Source organism: Colobus angolensis, unplaced genomic scaffold (assembly GCF_000951035.1).
Source record: "Colobus angolensis palliatus isolate OR3802 unplaced genomic scaffold, Cang.pa_1.0 Scaffold152, whole genome shotgun sequence".
In the NCBI taxonomy this organism is placed as follows: domain Eukaryota; kingdom Metazoa; phylum Chordata; class Mammalia; order Primates; family Cercopithecidae; genus Colobus; species Colobus angolensis.
The window spans coordinates 4,887,220-4,912,005 of record NW_012114622.1 but is presented as its reverse complement, the minus strand read 5'-3'; the positions used below and the strand labels follow the sequence as shown (position 1 = coordinate 4,912,005).

At 37.8% G+C, this 24,786-nt stretch overlaps 1 protein-coding gene across 1 annotated transcript in view; it reads left to right on the top strand.

The window, feature by feature from the left end:
* Positions 1-24,786, top strand: part of DCDC1 (doublecortin domain containing 1) — a 99,113-nt gene that overhangs the window by 10,393 nt on the left and 63,934 nt on the right. The window contains exon 2 of the mRNA XM_011936331.1: positions 21,803-21,920. The gene's annotated coding sequence lies outside the window, so the exon portion shown is untranslated. The remainder of the gene's footprint in view (positions 1-21,802; positions 21,921-24,786) is intronic.

Sequence of the window (24,786 nt, the reverse complement as noted above, 5' to 3'; positions counted from 1 at the left end):
TATTTTATATTCAATTGTATATGTTTGCATTTTATATGTACTTAGAGTCTCTGGAATACTTTCTACCACGTCTAGACATTTTTTCTGGGGCAATTCAGGAGGCAGACCTAAATATAAAAACAGGAACTAACATTTATGATTAACAAGTACTTTTACATATTGCATATGTTTTCATTTGATCCTTTTAACAGACCTGTGGAGTAGGTAAGGAAGATACCATTATCATACACATAAAGCCATGAGAATGGGAAGAGACAGAGGCAAAAATTCAAACTCAAGTCAGTTGAGTCCAGATCTGTTGCATTTTCTGCCATACCACCTTAGCTCTTATATGTAAAACTCTCCTGTTAAATGACTAAAATTTTAGAACAGAGAACTTTAGAGTTTCTCCCTTTTTTTCAGTATTTCACACCCCCGTTTTTTAGACAGGTAGGGAAAATGTACAGAAAAGAGTTTAGGATTTACCACAGGTTTGGTCTTATACTAGGACCAGAACTTCAGAACTTCATGATCCAGTCCCAGTGGTCTTTGCATTATAGTGCACTACTTTCATGTTTCCTGCAGCTACAGGGACATTTTCTTTAACTACATTTTCTTCAGTTATTAACTTAAATAAATTATTTGTTAGAGTCTTGGCTTGGTAAATATAAATAATTCCCCCTTGTTCTTTTTGTGTGTGTGTGTGTGTGTGTGTGTGTGTGTGTTATAAAATAAAGTCCGTTTTATCTGGCATAGCTTTTTTTATACTGTAGCAATCTCCTTCCTCTAAACATTCTGGAATGTCCTAAGGTAAGAGGGGAAGAAAAGAGTGTGACTCACTTGTGTTGACAGAGCTGAGAGAAGAGCGATTGGGAATAGTTACTTATTTCCTTTTGGGTGTACTGGTGCAAATAACGCCTTGGGGCACTTTTCCCTTTCTAGCCTGGGAGCATCCCTGATTGAATGTTTCCCTGGTATGGAGGCTTAGAAAGAAAGTTAAGATCATCAGCCACGTGCAGTGGCTCACACCAGTAATCCTAGCACCTTGGGAGGTGCAGGCAGGCAGATCACTTGAGGTCAGGAGCTCGAGACCAGCCTGGCCAACATGGTGAAACCCCATCTCTACTAAAAATACGAAAAATTAGCCAGGTGTGGTGGTGGGCGCCTGTAATCCCTGCTACTCAGGAGGCTGAGGTAGGAGAATCCCTTGAACCTGAGTGGCAGAGGTTGCGGTGAGCAGAGTTTGTGCCACTACACTCCAGCCTGGGCAACAGAGTGAGACTCTGACTTTAAAAAAAGAAAAAGGAAAAAGAATGTTAGATCAAACAATAATTCAGTAACCAAACATTTTCTTTCTAAGATATCTAAATTATTATTTTAAATGCTTAAATGGTGACAGAGATTGGGAAAATAGGTATGTCAATTACATAATAAGGAACAACAATTCTCCTGGTTCGTAGGCAGCTTAGTTCAGCATACTGTTGGCTCTTGCCTGATTCTGTAACACAAGTCAGATGTTTGACTTCCTTTCCCCAGTGAGGCCTCTTTCCACGTAGTTGTGTTCCCAGCCCTCTCATATAGTTAGCCAGCTGGTCTCATGATACAGAGATTTCTTTTCATGAAAAGTGGGTTCATCCCTTGACTCCACACAATTGATTTTTACATTATTTATCCTCTAACCAAATAAGAGGTATTCTTCACACTCTTCAAGTTTCAAGTGTTTGTGCCAGCACTTATATTTTAAGCACCACTCCAATATTGATTACTCTCTCTAGCCATAGAAAATCCTTTCAATTCATTCACAAAGTGCTTCCTTGTTCCCTCTCAAAATTTCTACCTAATTTGAGTTTATATTTACAGTGGTGTCGCACTGTTGTGCCAGTGCAACTGTCGTCCCAGTGCAACACCACTTAATTGAATTAACAAGTCATTTAAGAGCTCTACAGGGAAAAAAAGGTCAAAAGTTGAGGGGAAAATAAAAATAAGGCAATACCTTTTTTAAAATTTCACAGGTCTCAGAGACCTGATGTGATTGAGTCAAAATGTAAAGTAAGCCAAAATTCCTGACTATCAGTCATCAGTAAAAAGACTGACTTTATTCTGAAACAGATCCTTAAAAGAGAGATGCATCATTAGCCGTTGTTCTAGCATTGAAGTCAATTTTTAAATTCCTTTCTTCCTAAGTCATTTTACCCTATCCTGCTGAATTGGAGAAGGGAATAAAAAGGCTTACAACATTGAAATGGAGTACACTGTTCACTTCTTGCGTGATAATATGACCTGTCATTCTATCATAGAAAGCTACTAAGTTCATCTGGCATATTTGGCTCTTCTGATACTATATTCATGCCCCCAGTTAAACTAAGCTATATAATTACCAAAATAATTTCCCCCTTGCTTTAAAAATGGATGTCGCTTTTCCAGTTTCCAATGACATCTTTCCATCATTTGAGATGGTGAAAGCAGAGAGATTTAGTTAAAAAGAGTTGGTACGAAAGAGAAGAGGAATAAAAAGATATTCTTCTTTCCTTTTGCAGTACTCACATCCACATCTATTCTGTGTTGACAGTCATAAATATTTAACTCATACTTTTTTGTTTTTTGTTTTGAGACCAAGCCTCACTCTGTTGCCAGGCTGGAGTGCAGTGGCGCGATCACAGCTCACTGCAACCTCCACCTCCCAGGTTTAGGAGATTCTCCTGTCTCAGCCTCCTGAGTAGCTGGGACTACAGGCACCTGTCACCACACTGGGCTCATTTTTGTATTTTTTGTAGAGACAGGGTTTCACCATTTTGGCCAGGATGGTCTCTATCTCTTGACCTCGTGATCCTCCTGCCTTGGCCTCCCAAAGTGCTGGGATTACAGGCGTGAGCCACCGTGCCTGGCCTTTGACTCACATTTTAACTCACTTTTGGACTTCTTAAAGTTTGAACTAACTATCCCTTCAAAGAAAAAAAAGCTTACGGTGTACTTAGAGACTGATTATCTATTTCCATAACCCGCAGTCATAGACATTTCTATTTACACGAGGCTCTGTAAGTTGAAGAATTTTCTTGTTATTATCCAGTAATCAAAGGTGGCTGGATTACCTAGTATGGTGCCTCAACATGTCAAGCAGTTCACTGTGCTTATTCTGTTGTGCTTCGAAGTTTAGCATTGCTAAGTGGGTATTGGCATTTATAATCAAAGAATTTCAAGTAAATATCGAACATCAGATTTAAAGCTATAAATTATCCTTAAGAATAAGACATTTAAGAAAATATTATCTAAATCTGTAACCAACAGTTGGTTTTGGGAAAATCGTCAGGTTCTAGACGTTTCTGCACTCTGAATAACACTGAAGATAGTGGGCCACGTATTTAGGCATTGTCACCGATGTTGTAGGTAATAAATGCTTTGTGTTTACTGTCTCCATGTGGTTTATTATCAAATGGAAACCATCTGTTGAAACCATTTTATACTAAAATTAACAGATAATTTGTCGAGTAAAATGGATATTTCACTTTTTGAATACTTAAAGCGTTAGATTCCAAAGAAGTGTCCTATTTGTGGCAGGCTGCTTCAGGCTATGCTCCTAGATAGCTCAGGTGTAGAAAAAGGTCATGCTTTGTACCAACTTGGATGAAGAATTTTGCGAAGTATTAGGTTCTCATTTATGTTGCTTCCAACTAAATCAAGAAGACCTTGCCGATATTGTGAAAATTGTGAAGCGGTGGCCATCACCTTGGTTGGCAAGTCAAATTTACTGAAGTTGGAAAATTCAAAATGGAAATTATGTATATTGTCGAAGAAACAATAAGTTAAGCATATATGTGTGTAAGTGCATATGAATGTGTGTTGTGTGTGTGTGTACACTTGTATATGTATTATAGTGTATAGAAAAAGAGGTGGAAAACAGAGACCTTAAGTTTATGTGTCAGGGAACACAATGTGAATAGAATAGTGATTCTAATTGCATCTCCGACCTGGCAAAATGAAAACTATAATCTGAGTTAAACCTGATCTAATCTAAATGCCTAATGGCAATAAGAATGAGATTATTTCTTCCTCTCTCCTAGAGGGCTACATAATCTTTTGCCTTTCATTTTAGGGGTCATCTCAGATTCTGAGTATTTGTTTTAGAATACTAAAGGTAGCAGGATGTAATTACATGAATTTAAGTGGATGTAATATTTCTCCAAGGACTTATTGAGCTAGTCATGTTATTATTAAGTGGATTCTCAAGTTAACTCAGAAGCTGTTATCTTTGTTTTGAGATTGAGCTGTACATTGTAGATAGGAAATTAAGTCATACTTCCTTAATATATGGAATGCCTTGACTAGTTGAATTATGAAGTTGTTGTGTTGAAAGTTTAATACAATAGTGGAAAGCTCTTACATTGCTAAGTATCAAACCATGAGCTCACTGAGGGCAGTACCTTTTTCTATCATGTTTTTATTATGTTCATGTTGAATTATGTTTGAACTTGTTTAGTAAAAACATAATGCTAATTATTCCTGTATATCATTATTTAAGTAAATAAATGATTTCTCTTCAATAAAAGTAAATAGGATCGTGTATATGCATGATAAGGATGTTTGTCATTGTTTTTCCTCTGGTAGACTAGTCAATACTTAGCCATGACAATACATGGTTTCTTTATGGAGTGAGCACAAGGTAAGCCCTAGAGCACTGTTTTGTTACCTTACATTTGTCACTCTGCCTAGATGGTGATCTTTACAAGGTTTTGTATTTCACGCCAGGAGAATATTATCTAATAATTATTGTTAAAGCAAATTGGAGGTCCAAATTTTTGTAATCAGGTTTGAAGGATATGTTTCTCAATAATAGTTGAGCCAACTTTTCTGTTCTGTTTTGCTTGGCTTACCAGTACCTTTCAATAGATTTCAAGCTTCACATAATGGCTTGTGGAATTGCTTCCCTCTGCAGCCCTTTAAACTATAAGTGTAAAATTCAGAAGACTTTATAAGTACCTCGTCATTTGGATACCTGTAAATAGGAAGATTGTATTTATATTAGGGGAGTGGAAAAAGAAAAGATCGTTTACTCAAGTAGTAGTTCCTGGATTAGCATTAAACAACTTCTGGTTCTTTGGGATCAACAGGGCTTTCAGCTTTCCAAGGTCATGTGCTGCATCTATGCATGTGAATAATAAACTTATGCAAAATAAAAGGAAATTTCATGCTTGGGAGGAAAAGAAGTTTATGTGCTTTTACCCTTACCTAAAGAACATTGTCCATTAAAGTAAGATAGAGTGAAAGAAGTTTTTTTCCTGCCTTCATTTTGGAAAATTTATGTTAAAAGACCTTAAGATTTCCCACATAATATTTAAAAACTTTTTTGAGCCTGCTCCATTGCTACGTGATAATCTTCTATTTCTAAAGAATTACATGTATCTCCTGCTAAAAGGGGAGCTAAGGCAAGGGTTGAATAATCTTTTACCTATAACGTATGCATATTTATGAAAAAAGTGGATACGTTTGAAAAATTGCATGTATTTTTATGCTTCTATTTATTTGTTACTATGGCAACCACTACAGTGCCTAGTATTTATGTTGTCTAAAATTCAGAACACCTTTTCAAAGAAATAAATATGCCAGAACCATGCATTGTATTTACTTTAGTATTTAGAAAAATATTTATTCTAATGCATATTTTTGAAGAAAAATAGCAATAAATAATGTAAACTTCAGCCTGGCTTAAATTAGTACCTTTTCCTGTAGTGTTTTTAAAAATCAAAATAATTACATTTATTCTTCTTTCTTTTTCTTGTTATAAAAAATCAGAATAGTGAATAGAAATAATGAATTTTAAAAATTCATGAGTCAATCTTGAAATGTAGTTTTTTGATGTCTCCTGTTCTTATGACTTAATATTTTGATTCATAATAAATTTCTGAAAATATAAAACATGAACAATTCAACCAAATATTTAATGTTAGCTACATAAATTTAAAAAATGTAAATATTTGCATTTCTGAGTAAAGGTGATTTTTAACATCTAGGAACAAAAGATTTCTATTTTGTATTTGAAATGAAAGGTATGGTTGCTATTACTTAGTTAAATTATTTAAATCATTTTCTGACATGTGTGGTACATAAATATAATTCTTTTAGTGTTAAACAATAGAATGGAAATTATGAAGCATAAAATCAGACATGTTTCATGTCACGTATTACCTGTTAAGAAAAACTGCAATGCAGCATTTAAGTACAACAGAACAATGAGCATATTGTTTCTGGTACTTGTAAACAGGATGGATCTACAGTTTCACAGTTTATGTTGACAGTATCTTTGTGGGAAATGTAATTATCAAATGAATTATAACATGTCTTGGTATCAAGATTATTAATAGTAATTTTAATTACCTTTTTCAAGATAATTGGATATGTTCTCATAAGTATATGGGAAAGGGGACACTGGGCTAATTAGATATTTTGAACTTAGTTATCTTTAAAATATCTAGGAGCTTAACATACATATTCTATATTTTAGGAATTTCTTCTTTTAATTAAATGTTTTCCTAAGTAGAACTAAGCTAATTTATAATTTATAAAATCTCACTGTTGATCCCTTGATATTCCTCCTTGAGTATTGATATAATTTTAAAAGATTGAATAATTAAAATTTTAAAAATTAAATGTTCACTACCAGTTATAACATTTTTCTAAAACTGGCAAAATTAAGAAAATAATATTTTGCTCCACTAATGGGTACTGTTAGTTGGGCTTTCATATAATACTTCTGATAATTTTAGAAATTGATGCATTTCCAAAAAACAATTTGTTTTGGAGATACACAACAGCCTTAAAAATGTGCATTTATTTTATCTAGGGATTTAGCTTCTAGACTTAAAAAAGTATTCAGTGGTGTGGTCAAAGGTATATATATACAAGAATCACAGCTTTAATCACAATAAGAAGTATTTGGAGCCACTAACAAGAATATTAAACAGGTAATAAAAAATCATGTTCTCAACAAATATTTAGTAACTTAGGAATACTCTCATTCATTGAACCCAGCTGTATATATTTTATTTTGTTTTTTTTGGAGACTGGGCCTTGCTATGTTGTCCAATAAGGACTTGAACTCCTGGACTCCAGCAATCCTCCTGCCTCAGCCTCCTAAGTAGCTGGGGCTACACGTGTGAGCCACCACAAACAGCCTTGTATATGAACTGTATATTTAATATGGCCACACCTTTGTTTAAAAAAAATCTGTAAAATCATAGATTAAAGATTAAAAACAAAAAACTTACAATGATTGCTAATTCTAAGAGTAGATTTTTAAATACACTTTTTAAATCTTAATATGAGCATTTCTATAATAACTTCAATTATAATCATTTAAATTGTCTTTAATAAGACAAGTTAATTAAAATTGTGTTTACATTCATTATAATGAAAATTCAACCAGTTGGAGGAACAATATTATCTTGTCAATATTTAATTCATTGTCTTGTTTTCAAATCTGGAAGTAGTTGGTACTCAATAATTTGTTGATTGAATGGATACATGATGGGGTCAGGAATTAGCAAAGTGGTTTTAGGGAAAACACATTTGGAGGGCCACAAAGGTACCTTGTTTATGTTTACATAAAATTGATTTGTTCATCATAACAATAGACGACAGGATAATAAAGTGATAAGAATATGTAGGAACTGCTTTACTAAACATAGTCTGGTAGCATAGAATAAGGCAAAAGCTCAACAGCTAGATTTACCCTAAGACATTTAGTTTGTCTAGTTGTACAATTATAGCTATTAAAATAAACAAGAAAAAACATTTATCACTGAAATTCCAACAGGAAACATAACCTATCTGAGAGTCTGGAACTCTAGTTCTTAACCTCCCCACTTAAAAAAATTAAAGTATTGTTTTTATAAAATGAGTTTTGATAATGCAAGTTTACTCACGGATATGACTATTACATTGTAGAAGAGCAGACTATTCCACAGTAAGCTATATTTTAGTTGTTGTAAAATTAATTTTAAAAAGAATAATTTGGCAATGCAGGTGTATATGTGTGATTTACATGTTTACACAATACCAGAAAGGTAGATTTAATGAAGAAATCAAGTGTCTTTCTTAATTGAATTGAATGGTTAGCCTTCTGGACCAGCTCTATTGGAAATGGGGCTTTGCAAATGAGATCTCCGTGTCTCCTAGTAAGGTTGAATGTGGCAGCAACTTATATTCCCTGAACCAACAGTCAGTATCTACTTTGCCAATATTTTAACATACCTGAAGTTCCTACCACAGTGTATAATGGCTTCCACTGTGGTATGGGGATGCCGTTTCAGCATTGGTGGAGGTAACTGGCAATTAAATAGGTGAGGACATGTTGAGTGGCAGAAAATAAGGTATTTGCTGCTGGAATGCTGCAGCAGTTTTCAAGGCACAGATACAACCTCTCACTTAGTGGAATATGACCTAAAACTCTACCTAAGTGTTTCCAATGTACATTAGGACTGGCCTTTGAGAGGTAACATCTGACTGTTTACTAGCTGTGTTGGAAGCTAGAGAAAGAGACCTGAAATCTTTGAAGGTGATGGTAATTCCATATTTCTTTTCTTCACTGTGTCTTTCTTCCACATGCATGCGTTTCTCTGCTGTGTCATCTCCATCCCACCAGAAAATGTGAGTTAGAATATTCAATTCTGCTATAGAAGAAAACAAATGAGATGATGAAATGTATAAGAAATGTGACGATAGATAGGAAGTCAGCTAGTATGTTATGAGATACAGGTGAAACTCCTAGCATGTATTAATATAGATATGAGTAAGCATGTAGTTTGAGAAAGAAAAGCAGAATTTAGAAGATGTACTAAATATACATAGTAAGCAAGTTACTAACCTATAAAACTTGCCAAGACAAAATAAATGGGTCATGAAGGAATAGACAAGTTTGTATTTATTTGATAGAAAGGTAGAAAGACCAATTTATGATTTTGTCACTTCTGAGCTGACAGCTGTGCCATGCCACCTACTTATGACATCCAGTAAGGTCCTGTATTGGCCCATGGTACTATGCCCAAGAAATGCAGATAAAACCCATAATTCTTTACTGTTAATTGGCAAGCTACCTCTTTATTCAGGTATAACTCTCCCTTTGTTTCTCTCATTGTCAAGTATGTGCCTTTGACCCCTGGCACCTTCTATCTGGGTCACCTGACTCAAATCTGAATTATTATGGGGAAGGCTGCTGTGGCACAGAGAAAACAGAGCATGTGACTAGCATGGAACCCAGGATACCTATAGGGTGGTCCTGCCACTCACATCCTATCATAAGAGTGTCAGCCTATTTCATTGCTTTCCCATTGCTTTTTGTTTTACATTTATTTAGTAAATTATATGAAATGAACATGTTAATTTAGTCTGTGAGCCCTCAGATTTAGCCTGCCTGGTAATGTACTTGGTGGCTACCATTACATCAAGGTAATTTTCGACCTGACAGTATGCTTTACTTTGAACTTTACTAACCCTCCCTCACAATTTGGGATTTTGAACTAATGCACTGATCATCACTATCTGATTTAGGGGCCTAGACCCAGCTACGAAAGGAGTGTTAAATTACAGTGATTCTATGGCAGTCTTAAGCACCTAGTTCACTGTGAAGGAATTATGAGAACCTGTTTCTCACCCTTCCTCTAGGGAAATGCAGAAGAGCTAAGCAAGTCCCAGTTTACCTGGGGAAGAGGATTAGGAGGTTGTTTGTCAGCTCTGTCCCACTTGAATTCTCTCCTTCCTCTCCTTACTGCTGAGGCTGGAGGTAGTTATTGTCTAGAACAAGACCTTCAAATACTTTTGCTCATGTACTCTATAATACAATTTTGAAAAACATATACTCTCTTGTACATTTTAATTTGACACTTAACATTTCTTGTTATAAGCTTAAGTAGTTGGAAAATATGTGACTTTGGGTATGCTATGAAAGTTGACATTTAAAAAATAAAACTGTATTTAAAATATATCTAATAGAATATGAATTCCATATGATTTGTTTAAAATATTTTAATGAACATTTTCAAACACATACAAGAGGAAAAACAGTAAAACCTCCATGTACTCTTCGCCCAATTTAAACAATCATCAGCTTTCTGACATTCTTACCTTTACTCCCTTACTCTTTTCTATTGGAGTATTTTAAAGCAAACTCCAATCATACTGTACTCACATATACCTTGGTTTATATGTCTAACAAAGAAGATTTATCATGGTAGTACCATTTATTCATATTCAATAAAATCATTTCCTTAATATGAAGTAGTAAGCAGTATATATTCATGTGTAACCAATTGTCTCAAAAATGTATGCCTTATGATAGTTTGTTCAAATCAGAAACTAAATAATACTTAAATATTTATGCATTGTATTTAGTTGAAGTGATTTTTTTATTTTTTTTTTTTGAGATGGAGTCTCCCTCTGTTGCCCAGGCTAGAGTGCAGTGGTGCAATCTTGGCTCACCGCATCCTCCACCTCCCGGGTTCAAGCAATTCTCCTGCCTCAGCCTCCTGAGTAACTGGGATTACAGGCATGTGCCACCACGCCGGGCTAATTTATTTTTTTGTATTTTTAATAGAGACAGGGTTTCACCATATTGGCCAGGCTGATCTCAAACTCCTGACCTTGTGATCTGCCCGCCTATGATTCTTGAGTCTCTTCATTTGTAACACTTCTCCTTTCTCTGTTTTCTCTGCCATGTCTTTTAACATGTTTCTCTACTTTACATATTTATGAGAAAAAAACCCTAGAAATTCGATCTAGAAACTTGGTTAGATTCAGTGTTTATGGCAAGAATGCTTCATAGGTATTCCTGTGTTTATAATTCCTGTGGAATTACACAAGGAGAAGCAATTTCTAGTTGTCTTATTCTAGTGACATTAATATGAATCAATAGTATAAGTATTATCAGTCAGATTCATCTGTTATAAATTTGCCTTTGTCCTTTCATCTTATGATGATAAACATTGCCTGGACAAACATTATCTGGGTCCATTATTTCATTGGAGTTTATGCAATGGTGATTTTCTAATTCTTTTATTCCATCTATATTTATTAGCTGTGATTCTTCTATTAAGAATTTTCTTTCATCATCTATTTGTTTCTCCTGAATTATAGCCAACTCAGGAAAGAAGAAAAAGTACATTTCTTTTCCAGGACACTAAGTTAGTGCTCCAGCAATCTCCAAAGGTGAGCGATGAGAATTGAAGTATAAATTTTAATTTTAGTATTATTAGATACTCATGGATTTATATGTTTGATGTTTCGATATTTTATTTTATTTTATTTTTGAGACGGAGTCTTGCTCTGTTGCCCAGGCTGGAGTACAGTGGCCAGATCTCAGCTCACTGCAAGCTCTGCCTCCCGGGTTCATGCCATTCTCCTGCCTCAGCCTCCCGAGTAGCTGGGACTACAGGCGCCCGCCATCTCGCCCGGCTAGTTTTTTTTTTTTTAGTAGAGAGGGGGTTTCACCGTGTTAGCCAGGATGGTCTCGATCTCCTGACCTCGTGATCTGCACGTCTCGGCCTCCCAAAGTGCTGGGATTACAGGCTTGAGCCACCGCGCCCGGCTCGATCTTTTATTTTTATTTTTTACTCTTCAGAGTGTCCCATTTTTGGCCAGTGGAATTACCTTTAAGGTGACTCCTGTGTGCTTTTGACACTCCCCACATGAAAGAGTGTGTAGTAGAGCTTTCTAGAGAAATAGAGAAACAACAGGATGTGTGTGAATATAGATGATGGAGATAGAATTTCTTGTTTTAAGAGAGTTCTTTGTTTTAAGCATGACAAGGTGTCACACATACACATATACATAATGTTTCTAGCCCCAGACCTGAATACTGTAGATATTTTAAAACATTAAAAACATTAACAAGCTCTTCTTCAGCAAAGTTTTTCCTTAAACTTATATATTTATTCCATTTTTTTAATAGAATTTTATCATTTATAATTGGAAGTTTTTTATAGGCTACTCTGTCTTACATAACATGTTGTTATCTGCAATAACAACATACTATAATAAGGTTTTTTTTTAAAAAAAAAAATGGCCTTTGACCATAAGCTTATAAGTGTAGAAAAATTACATCAGGATTGGGTTTTCATTGTAATTATTGGTAGCATGCAGTTATTCAAAACAGTATGAATATATTACCATTTCTGATATTTAGCAAACATAAAAAGAAAATTTATGAAAAAATATATTAGTAATATAGGTTGGGGAGAGCATGCATAATTTCTTGATTAAAGGAATTGTGGAGTTGTTTCTTGGTTTGAAACCTTGGAATGGGCCAAAAGGAAATATTTTTCTTTTGTAAAATGAGAAATAGAGACTGTCCAAGATTAAACTATAGTTAGGACAGGCAGCTTCTTAGAAGATGTATTTTTTTAAGTACCTCTACATAGAAGGCAAGAATCTAGAAATTAGTTTTCTTAAAACTATTCGCACTTGCATGCCCTTTGGAAAATCTACATGAATGTTCCAACTTGAGGACCACCAGGACTCTGTTCTCCAATAGCTGACACATGGTGCCTACTATGTGCCAAACACATCAACTTTATGAAGTGGTTACTATTTTTATCCCCATTTTGCAGATGAAGAAACTGAAGCACAAAGATGTTATGTAACTTGTCCAAAGTGACGCAGCTTGTAAGTGGGCAGCAGGGAGGCAAACCCAGTCACTGTGGCTCCAGAGTCCAGACTCAACCACTGTGGACATGAATGTCTTCTTTAAAAAAGGGTGGAAGGTTACCCTAGGTGGGGGCATCAGAGGGGAGCACATAGTGATCTAAAATTGTTGCGAAATAGGAAGTAAAGGAAAAATTGTAGTTTTTCTGTGTGTCAGTGAATAAACTATGCATGTATTAATAAAACATAAGTCAATGCCTTTATCTGTATTCTTTAGAGTACCATAATATTTAGTGTCAGTCAAATTAAAATTAACACATTTTTATTTCTTTAATTTCTAATGAACAATTAGTTCTCGTTTAATTGGCAATGTGCAGGGGTGTTATCTGAAACCCTGTTACTGTCGTGTTTTGCATATTCTACTTAGCCTGTGAATATGTTCTACTTCTAGTGAGGATGACACTGTTTATAGATACATTACAGAAGAAATATTTTATTTAATAATGGTAATGATTTCAAACTTATATAACTAATCCTACTAAAAGCATTTTAAAAGTATTTTTCATTTTATTTATTTATTTATTTATTTATTTTGAGATGGAGTCTCACTCTGTTGCCCAGGCTGGAGTGCAGTGCCGTGATCTCGGCTCACTGCAATCTCTGCCTCCTGGGTTCAAGCAATTCTCCTCCCTCAGCCTCCTGAGTAGCTGGGATTAGGGTTTCACCATGTTGGCCAGACTGGTCATGAATTCCTGACCTCGAGTGATCTGCCCACCTTGGCCTCCCAAAGTGCTGGGATTATAAGTGTGAACCACTGTGCCCCGCCTTTATTTTATTTTTTCAAGAGACAGGATCAGACTGGGCATGGTGGCTCACGCCTGTAATCCCAGCACTTTGGGAAACTGAGGTGGGCAGATCACTTTAAGTCAGGAGTTCGAGACCAGCCTGACCAACATGGAGAAACTCCATCTCAACTAAAAATACAAAAATTAGCCAGGCATGGTGGCGTATGCCTGTAATCTCAGCTACTTGGGAGGCTGAGGCAGGAGAATCACTTTAACCCGGGAGGTGGAGGTTGTGGTGAGCCAAGATCATGCCATTGTACTCCAGTCTAGGCAACAAGAGCAAAGCTCCATCTCAAAAAAAAAAAAAAAAAAAAAAAAGAGACAGGGTCTTACTCTGACACCCAGGTTGGAGTGCAGTGGCACAGTCATACTCAGTGCAACCTTGAAATTCCTGGGCTCAAGTGATCCTCTCGCCTCAGTCTATCAACAGGACTACAGGAATGCACCACTCGGCCTGGCTAATATTTTAAATTTTTTTATTTGTAGAGATGGGTCTTGCCATGTTGTCCAAGCTGGCCTTGAACTACTGGGCTCAAGAGATCCTCCCACCTTGGCCTCCAAAAATGCTGAGATTATAAGCATGAGTCACTGCATCCAGCTTTGACTCCTGAACTACTTTATGGGAAAAAAAAAACCAAAAAAGAACTGTACCTAACACTAAAATAATTACCTCTTTAACTGAAAGTTAGGATTATAATTGTGTGTAAGTAAAAAAATAAAACTATTGCTGTTTTCTTCAGGTTATTTTTGAATAGTTAGATGCAAATTTCATCTTTTAATAATTGGATTATGTAATAAACACACCAGGACAGTTGGTGGATTTGGTTCTGCAAGCAGTTTTACTCTTTAATCATATACTTTTGCCTTGCTATGCACAGCTGGATTTTTGCTTGTAAACATTTACCAATTAGGACTCAACCTATGAAAGAATTCAACAGGCAATGGTTGTTAAAGATGCCTTAGAAGAGAGCCTCACCCCTCCTATCATGAAACATTTAAAGGAGGAGGGAGAGAGAGGGCCAACAGAGGAGTGCTGGGCGGAGAAAAGCACCCTCTCTTATTAAACTATGTATAGACAGATACTTTTTCTTATTTGATACAGATTAGAACATTTATTGAATGTTTACCATGTACCAAGTTGTGTGCCAAATGCTTTCAAGTTCACTATTTCATTTAATCCTCATAACCATGTAGTTACCCTGTTTTGCACATGAGAAGACTGAGGCTGAAAAATTTCGTGATACTTAAGGTCACATAGTTAGAAAGTGCAAGAGAAAGACATGATCATCCTCTTATGTCAATAGGTATGAATTCTTCCAGAATACTTGTGGGTGTAAGTTATGTTATATTGCTTTTATTTTTCCATATGCTTAGTCAGCAGCAAGTGTAGTCTCATAATCTTTGAGCTTCCCATCTCCTGTAGATTATCTATGAACCTTAGGTGTTAATTGTTGTTCAAAAGGAAAGTTCTCCAGCTGCCCCCTCCCAAATGAGAATGACCCTTGATGTCAGTTAATTTGTCTGTTGGTGCTGCTGGTACTATTGGTGGTGCTGCCATTGCCATAGCTTCTTGCTGACCCACGTCACCATTACTGATCTCATTGGCATCCATCATCTGACTCGCTCTGTTGGTCCTTGCTTCAGGAAAGTCTTTCTGGCACCAGTTCTGCCTCAGCCTTGCAAGGCAACATGGTCTTTGAAAGAGGGTATATTAGTCAGGATTCTACAGAGAAACAGTACCAAAACAAATTGTGTGTGTGTGTGTATGTGTAGTCATGCATTGCATAAGAGTGTTTTGCTTAAGTATGGACTACATTTACAATGGCACTCCCATGAGATTATAATGGAGCTGAAAAATTCCTATCACCTAGTGACATAGCTATTGTAATGTTGTAGTTCAATGTATTACTTTTCTATGTTTAGATACACAAATACTTACTATAGTGTTAAAATTGCCTACGGTATTCTACACAGTAACATGCTGTACAGGTTTGTAGCCTAGGACCAATCAGCTATACCATAGAGGCTAGGTATATATTATGCCTTCTAGATTTGTGTAAGTATACTGTATGATATTTGCCCAATGAAATCACCTAATGGTGGATTTCTCAGAACATATCCTCATTGTTAGGCAATGCATGTCTATCTATCTATCTATCTATCTATCTATCTATCTATCTATCTATCTATCTATCTATCTCTATCTATCGATCTATCCATCCATACATCTATCTGCATATATATAAAAGTGCAACTTCCATTCTTAACCAAACCAAACATAACTCAGAGATCTACTTGCAGGGTGAATTGGTCTCAATGTTATTTTGTCATCACTTTCTTCTTGGACCAATACAATGCTTCACTGCAGTGGACACTGTTGTTGAATTCTCTACCTGTGAAAACAGTTTCTGGAGAACTTTGGCTTGAAATGCACATACTTAGACAAGTTCTTTCTTCTGAACCATCCTTTTTGCTGCCCCCTTCTGGAAGCCATTGTCACCTGCAGAAAAGCTCCTCCCTACTAGCTCTCCTCCCAAGATGTGGAAAGGCAAAGTCCACCAAACTCCAGCAGGTTCATGGGAGGCTTTCATGTTGGACATCTCCTACTCATCAGTCAGCCAGTGGTGTCCTTACCTGCTTGCCAGAGATCTCAAGTTCCATGGGTCCAAAACCAAATTCATTCTCTCACCCTCCACCAATTTCTCTTCCACCTTGTTTTCTCCTCCCTTCTCTTTATACTCGTTCTTTAATCAATATATATATATATATATAGAGAGAGAGAGGATTAATTGATTGATTTTTAAGAATTGGCTCCCGTGATTGCAGAGGCTGTGTGAGTCCAAAATCTGATGGGGTAGGCTGGCAGGCTAGAGACTTAGAGAAGGGGTGCAATTCAAGTCCAAAGACAACCTGCTGGAAGAATTCCTTCTTACCCAGGGGAAGTCAGTCTTTTTTCTATAAAAGCTTTAAACTGATTGGATGAGACCCACCCACATTATGGAGGGTAAACTGCTTTACTCAGAGTCTACCCATTTAAATGTTAATCTCATCCCCCCAAAAAAAAATCCTTCACAGAAAACATCCAGAACAATGGTTGATCAAATAGCTGGTCACCATACCCCTGCCAAGTTGACCCATAAAATTAACCATCACAGTGTCTAACACAATTCCTTCAGTATTGTGCTCAGTTAGAGTACCCGTCACTGGTTCCCCCAGATCACAGCTACAGTTACCTGGCCCTTTAAATCCACCTCTCCCTCTCCTTTCCTCCCTCTGTCCTGCTCCTCTCCTCTCTCACAGAACCACATATACTCCACAGAGTCATTTTTTCCCAAGATCTCACTGCCCCAGAATAGTTGTGCTGGGGTAGATTTATCTACTGCAGACCAATTCATGTCAATCTTTTTTATGTCCTGGGAAATCCAGCAATTTAACTTAAAGAGCTTTTAGGTACAGATTTTAAAAATGCAAAAAGGTCCCGTGTATCATCCCTGGGTAAAGGAAAAGCAGACCTCTGAAGTAGGAAATTCCACTTACCACTGGGAGTGGAGCTAGTGAGGAGGAAATGCTTTTTGTTCTTCCTTGAAGAGTAAAACATCATTTTCATCAAGATAAAAACAGAGACTTTTTGGTGCCCTCTTTAAAAAGCAGCAAACAGTAAATCTTTGGTGAGTCCCATGGGTACACATGCAACCATAGAGACATAGGATAGTACCTTCTCATTTAAAAAGGAGGCTATTTAAATATAGATAGGTGCAGCCTAGACATCTTGATTTGCCTGGAACCGGCCCAGTTTGGATAATAAATTATTTGGCTAGGTTAGATAGAATTAACATTGAAAATTTCTCAAAACTATCTACTTTAGTCCTGTAAGGAATCCTTTCTTCTGTGATTACAATGTTGCTGATGTGAACAAATGTGTTCTTGGCATCTGAAGTACAATTTCCCGTATTTCTTTAACAAATATTTATTGCATACCTACTATGTCCTAGACACTGAATTAAGCACTATGAATGCAAAGTGAACAGGACAGACTAGTCTCAGCTCTCATAAATTTTTTTTAACTGTAATATTGGAGAGTTACATCAGGTATTACTAGTATATATTGAATGAAGCAAGGAAACTGATCAATGTATATATTTGTTTCCATAGTATCTCACTCTGGGCTGCTATGACAAAGTACCTTAGACTGAATAATATACAAACAATAGAAATTTATTCCTCACAGTTCTGGAAGCTGGTGTTTCTAAGACCAAGGCACCAGCAGTGTCTGGTGAGTGCCTGCTTCCTTATTGATAATGTGTCCTTGCATTGTAAAAAGAGTTCACCCTTATGACTTAATTGCCTCCCTGAAGGCCCTGCCTCATAATAACATCACATTGAGGATTAAATTTCAACTTAGAAATTTGGCAGGGGGTGGAGGGGCCACAAACATTCTGACCATAGCACATAGGAAAACTCATTCTTAATTTCAGGCAACCAACTGACTTAAACATTAACTTTGGGAAATGGAAAAAAAGAAGTCTATTTCATTATACTAAATTGGCTTCTCGTTTTCTAAATCATCAACAGTATAGGAGCAGCGTGAGCAAAGGTCTAGAGACTGGAAATAAATAGTGTGTACAAGATGTTAAGAAAGTTTACATTGAGGACAGGTAAGAAAAAAAGGTTTATTTATTACTCATATAAGAGTTTATTTCTTACTTACAATGTAAAGTTTACATTGAGGACAAGTAAGAAAAAAAGGCTTATTTCTTATTCATGTAAAAGTCTGGGCCGGGCGCGGTGGCTCAAGCCTGTAGTCCCAGCACTTTGGGAGGCTGAGACCATCCTGGCTAACGCGGTGAAACCCCGTCTCTGCTAAAAAATACAAAAAAACTAGCTGGGCGAGGTGGCGGGCATCTGTAGTCCCAGCTACTCGGGAGGCTGAGGCAGGAGAATGGCGTAAACCCGGGAGGCGGAGCTTGTAGTGAGCTGAGATCCGGCCACTGCACTCCAACCTGGGCGACAGAGCGAGACTCCGTCTCAAAAAAAAAAAAAAAAAAAGGTCTGAAGGGCAAGTATAATGCTCTAAGGTCTTCCATTCCACTTTGTTGCTGTGCTGTGAGTAGCTTCCATTCCCAATGTCACAGATGGTGCATTCATGATCATTCATGGCTATTCCAGCTTTAAGCCATAATCACATTCCAGATATCGGGAAGGAAGAAAAGAAGGCTGAAAATCATGCCCCATACCCCGTTCTTTGGTGACAGTTCCCAGAAGTCACATATGCCACTTCCTCTTACCTTCTGCTGACCAGAATTTAGTCATGTGGTCATGTAGCAACATGTAGATGGAAAAAAGGCTTTAGCTGGACACTAAAGATAACAGATTTTAGTGAACATCTAACAGTTTCACTCCATAATCCAACCTTTTAGCCACCAAAATATCTTTGGTACACCCTTCTTCCTGTAGATAGAACATAACTACCTATTCTTGATCACACATGCCTGTTCTAGCTTTTAATTATGTATGTGAACCCCCAAATATGATCCATTTGAATATGGCTCAGAATCTAGGCTGTTGGGTTAATGCACAGTCCTTTTCATTAATTCCAAGTGGTCTAGTAACCTGTAAACTAAAAGTTAATGCATTTGCGACATCACACCTAACACAATGGATGTATATTTGGAGAGGAGGAGAATAGGATTAACACAAGAGTCACTGGTTTATAGTGGTTATCAATTCTGCTAGGCTAGGTAGGAATTGTAAAAGTTCCCTTCTCTAGCAGTGGAGCAATTTCCTTGATTAGTTCATCAGAGTACTCCTAATTCTGCCTTTTGGAAAGGGTCTTCCTTGTTCATTATAGTTCCCTGACCACATCTGATGTGGTCAATGGAGAATTTGCTGTTCTAGAGTGCTGAACAGATTTTGCAACCTGCTTCCTGCTGATACAAATGTGGGCATGAGATTTGATTACAGGTCAGTCATGTTTTTTGGCCAGCTTTATGATTTCTTTAGCAATTTAACACTGCTCCTTCCTCTTCTCCTAAATTAGTAGACTTCCAGTCTATAGATAATCCCATGTTTACAGCCAAAGATCACGTCTAGACACTAGTTTTAAGCCTGAGTACTGGTTTTTTATTCCCTGACTGTGCTTCAACATAAAGGTGATTCCTTTAAGGTCTCCTAACACAATAAACTTGGGTGGAAAAACAGCAACCTTAATCTGATCTTTGACAGCTAGGCTAGTTTTATTGATTGATTGATTGAGACAGGGTCTCACTCTCACCCAGGCTGGAATGCAGTGGCATGATCATGGCTCACTGCAGCTTCAATCTCCTGGGCTCAAGCAACCTTCCTGCCTCAGCCTCCCAAGTAGCTAGGACTAGAGGTGTGTGCCATCATACCCAGTTAAGTTATTTTTTGTAGAGTCGGGGTCTCACTGTGTTTTCCAGACTGGTCTCAAACTCCTGGACTCAAGCAGTCCTTCCTCCTCAGCCTCCCAAAGTGCTGGGATTACAGGCGTGATCCATCACACCCAACCAATGAAGAATTCTTGGAACCACAGTCTCATCTTCTGTAGCCATCACTGTAGAGTGCTACTTTTTATAGTTTCAGTTTGAGATACATGAATAGTTGAATTCTTCAATCCTGCAGGGCCCAAAGTCCCAAATTACTGGACTCTGAGTTAAATTTATATTTTAAGCCATTCTAGTGTTCTCCTTATTTCTTTGCTCTAAGTAAATACCATGCATTTTAGGTTCTTGAAAGCAATTTATGTCAAGAGAATGTCAGGTGTTTCAGGATTAGGTTTGACTGCAAGTAACAAAGACCCAAATTAACACTGCTTTGAAAAATCTAGGTGTTTATTTCTCATGTAAAAGTCTGGAGGTAGGTAGTCCAGGGTTGGTATGGTACTCCATGTTGTCAGAGGTTCAGACTCCTTCAATCCTCCTTCAGTCCTGGCTTTCATTTTCAGCATCTCATCAAAGTTAAAGACCAATCCAGGACTAGCCATTGTTTTCATTCTAGGTAGTAGAAGGAAGGATAAAGAAGGGTACACTCACTTTCATGGACCATCTCCACTAACATGTCATTGGCCAGAACATGATCATATGGCCCTACCCAGCTGCAAGGAAAACTGGAAAATACAGTCTTTACTTTAGGAAACCATATGTCTCAAATAAAATCAGGGATTCTAGTTTTGTAGAAGGAACAAGGACTGGATATTGGCAGACAATTGGCAGTCTCTGCCACAAAGTTTATGTAAGTATTAGAAAATACTAACATACGGACATATTAGGACATTGCAATACAGTTATTTCAATGCATTTGGTGCATTCTTAACAAAGAATTAAAAATTATCTTTTTAAAAAAAATTATATTGCTAAACACTCCATGAGCTTACTAGTTCTTGCAAAGCCCTAACAATGCCCTACAAGGTCCAGTGCTGTGTTCATCTCTTCCATTCCATTTCTAACCTGATCCCAACTACATTCTCCCTTGTTCATCTATTCATCTACTTTTGCTGTTCTTCACACTTATATATCCCACCAGATATATCCCACCTTAGGACCTTCTGGATGCCTGCCCTAAGATGCCCTCCTGGGTCTCCCTTGGTGTCTGCATGACTAACTTTCTTGCCTCTTTTATGTCTTTGCCCAGATGCTACCAGCTCTATGAGGCCTATGCTGACAACTCTATTTAAAGTTACAATTCCCTCCACTCCCACATACTCCCAATTTACCTTTGCCTCATCAGTTTTCCCCTGTAGCATTTATTACCTATTAACATCTGTATAATTTGCTTGTTTATGATGTTTATTGTTTCTGATCTGTTCCCACTTGAAAGCAATCTGCATAGGGCACAATGGTTCGTTTTCTGCTTTGTTCACTGATTTTAAGTGCCTAGAACAATGTCAGATACATTGTAGGTGATCGATGAATAATGTGTGAATGAATGAAAGCATTTATTTCAAAACAACACTAAAAAAGTAAAAGTAATTTTGTTTACCTTAAAAGTAATGTATTTTCCTTAGGCCTGGCATGTAATCTTAATTTGGGACTCCTCTTCATTGTCTTAGTGGGCTACTTGAGAGGTAAGATTTTGTAGCTATTTTAGTCAGTATTGTGAGACCATGATTACACCCTGGAAAGGATCCTATAGATCAGGGGTCCCCAACCTGCAGATACAGGTCTCCAACCCTTGGGTCTATAGAAAAACTGTTTTCCATGAGACCGGTCCCTGGTGTCAAAAAGGTTGGGGACTGCTGCTGTAAATAAGATTCTTTGACATGATTTCTTATGGGCATATTGTTTTGGTCTTTTGGTCAAATTAGATTGTCTGTGTGTGTTACTCAATATTTCTAGATTGCAAATAAGAAAATCCCAGATTCCCCTCCAAGATGGCCAAATAGGAACAGCTCCAGCCTGCAGTTCCCAGTGTGACTGACACAGAAGACGGGTGATTTCTGCATTTCCACCTAAGGTACCTAGTTCATCTCATTAGAATTGGTTGGACAGTGGGTGTAGCCCACGGAGGGTGAGCTGAAGCAGGGCAGGGCATCGCCTCACCCAGGAAGTGCGAGGGGTTGGCGGATTTCCCTTTCCTAGCCAAGGGAAGCAGTGACAGATGGTACCTGGAAAAACAGGACACTCCAGCCCAAATACTGCACTTTTCCAATGGTCTTAGTAAACGACACACCAGGAGATTATATCCCGCACCTGGCTCAGTGGGTCCCATGCCCATGGAGCCTTGCACACCACTAGTGCAGCAGTCTGAGGTCAGCCTACGAGGCAGTAGCCTGACAGGGGGAGGAGCATCTGCCATTGCTGAGGCTTGGGTAGATAAACAAAGCAGCTGGGAAGCTCAAACTGGGCAGAGTCCACCACAGCTCAGCAAGGCCTACTGCCTCTAGACCCCACCTTGGGGCAGGGCATAGCTGAACACAAGGCAGCAGAAGCTTCTGCAGTCTTAAACGTCCCTGTCTGACAGCTCTGAAGAGAGCAATGGTTCTCCCAGCATGGTGTTTGAGCTCGGAGAACAGACAGACTGCTTCCTCAGTGGGTCCCTGACTTCCATGTACCCTAACTTGGAGACACCTCCCAGTAGGGGCCGACTGACACCTCATACAGGTGGGTGCCCCTCTGGGATGAAGTTTCCAGAGGAAGGATCAGACAGCAGTTTTTGCTATTCTGCAATATTTGCTGTTCTGCAGCCTCCGCTGGTGATACCCAGGCAAATAGGGTCTGGAGTGGACCTCCAGCAACCTCCAGCGGTCTGTTGAGGGACCTGACTGTTAGAAGGAAAACTAACAAATAGAAAGGAATAGCATCAACATCAACAAAAAGGACGTCAACACCAAGACCCCATCTGTAGGTCACCAACATCAAAGACCAAAGGTAGATAAAACTACAAAGATGGAGAGAAACCAGAGCAGAAAAGCTGACAATTCTAAAAACCAGAGCACCTCTTCTCCTCCAGAGGATTGTAGCTGCTCACCAGCAATGGAACAAAGCTGGACAGAGAATGACTTTGACGAGCTGACAGAAGTAGGCTTCAGAAGGTCGGTAATAACAAACTTCTCTGAGCTAAAGGAGAAGGTTCGAACCCATTGCAAGGAAGCTAAAAACCTTGAAAAAAGATTAAATGAATGACTAACTAGAATAAAGTGCAGAGAAACCTTAAATGACCTGATGGAGCCGAAAACCATGGCATGGGAACTATGTGACGCATGCACAAGCTTCATAGCCAATTCAATCAAGTAGAAGAAAGGGTATCAGTCGTTGAAGATCAAATTAATGAAATAAAGTCAGAAGAGAAGTTTAGAAAAAAAAGAGTAAAAAGAAAAGAACAAAACCTCCAAGAAATATGGGACTATGTGAAAAGACCAAATCTATGTTGGATTGGTATACCTGAAAGTGACAGGGAGAATGGAACCAAGTTGCAAAACACTCTTCAGGATATCATCCAGGACAACTTCCCCAACCTAGCAAGGCAGGCCAACATTCAAATTAAGGAAATACGGAGATCACCACCAAGATACTCTTCAAGAAGAGCAACCCCAAGACACATAATTGTCAGCTCCACCAAGGTGGAAATGAAGGAAAAAATGTTACGGGCAGCCAGAGAGAAAGGTTACCCACAAAGGGAAGCCCATCAGACAAACAGCAGATCTCTTGGTAGAAACTCTGCAAACCAGAAGAGAGTGGGGGCCAATATTCAACATTCTTGAAGAAAAGAATTTTCAACCCAAAATTTCATATCCAGCCAAACTAAGCTTCGTAAATGAAGGAGAAATAAAATCCTTTACAGACAAGTGAATGCTGAGAGATTTTGTCACCACCAGGCCTGCCTTACAAGAGCTCCTGAAGGAAGCACTAAACATGGAGAAAAACAACCAGTACCAGCCACTGCAAAAACATCCCAAATTGTAAAGATCATCGATGCTAGGAAGAAACTGCATCAACTAACGGGCGGAATAACCAGCTAACATCATAATGATAGGATCAAATTCACATATAAAAATATTAACCTTAAATGTAAATGGACTAAATGCCCCAGTTAAAAGACACAGACTGGGAAATTGGAGAAAGAGTCAAGACCCATCAGTGTTGTGTATTCAGGAAACCCATCTCACATGCAGAGACACACATAGGCTCAAAATAAAGAGATTGAGGAAGATGTATCTACCAAGCAAATGGAAAGCCAAAAAATGCAGGGGTTGCAATCCTTGTCTCTGATAAAACAGACTTTAAACCAACAAAGATCAAAAGAGACAAAGAAGGCCATTACACAATGGTAAAGGGATCAATTCAACAAGAAGACCTAACTATCCTAAATATATGTGCACCCAATACAGGAGCACCAAGATTCATAAAGCAAGTCCTTAGAGACTTACAAAGAGATTTAGACTCCCACACAATAATAATGGGAGACTTTAACACCCCACTGTCGATATTAGACAGATCAATGAGACAGAAGGTTAAAAAGGATATCCAGGATTTGAACTTGGCTCTGCACCAAGTGGACCTAATAGACATCTACAGAACTCTCCACCCCAAATCAACAGAATATACATTCTTCTCAGTACCACATCTGACTTATTCCAAAATTGACCACATAGTTGGAAGTAAAAAGCACTCCTCAGCAAATGTAAAAGAACAGAAATCACAACAAACTGTTTCTCAGACCACAGTGCAATCAAATTAAAACTCAGGATTAAGAAACTCACTCAAAACCACACAATTACATGGACACTGAACAACCGGCTCCTGAATGACTAGTGGGTACATAATGAACTGAAGGCAGAAATAAAGATGTTATTTGAAACCGACAAGAACAAAGACACAAC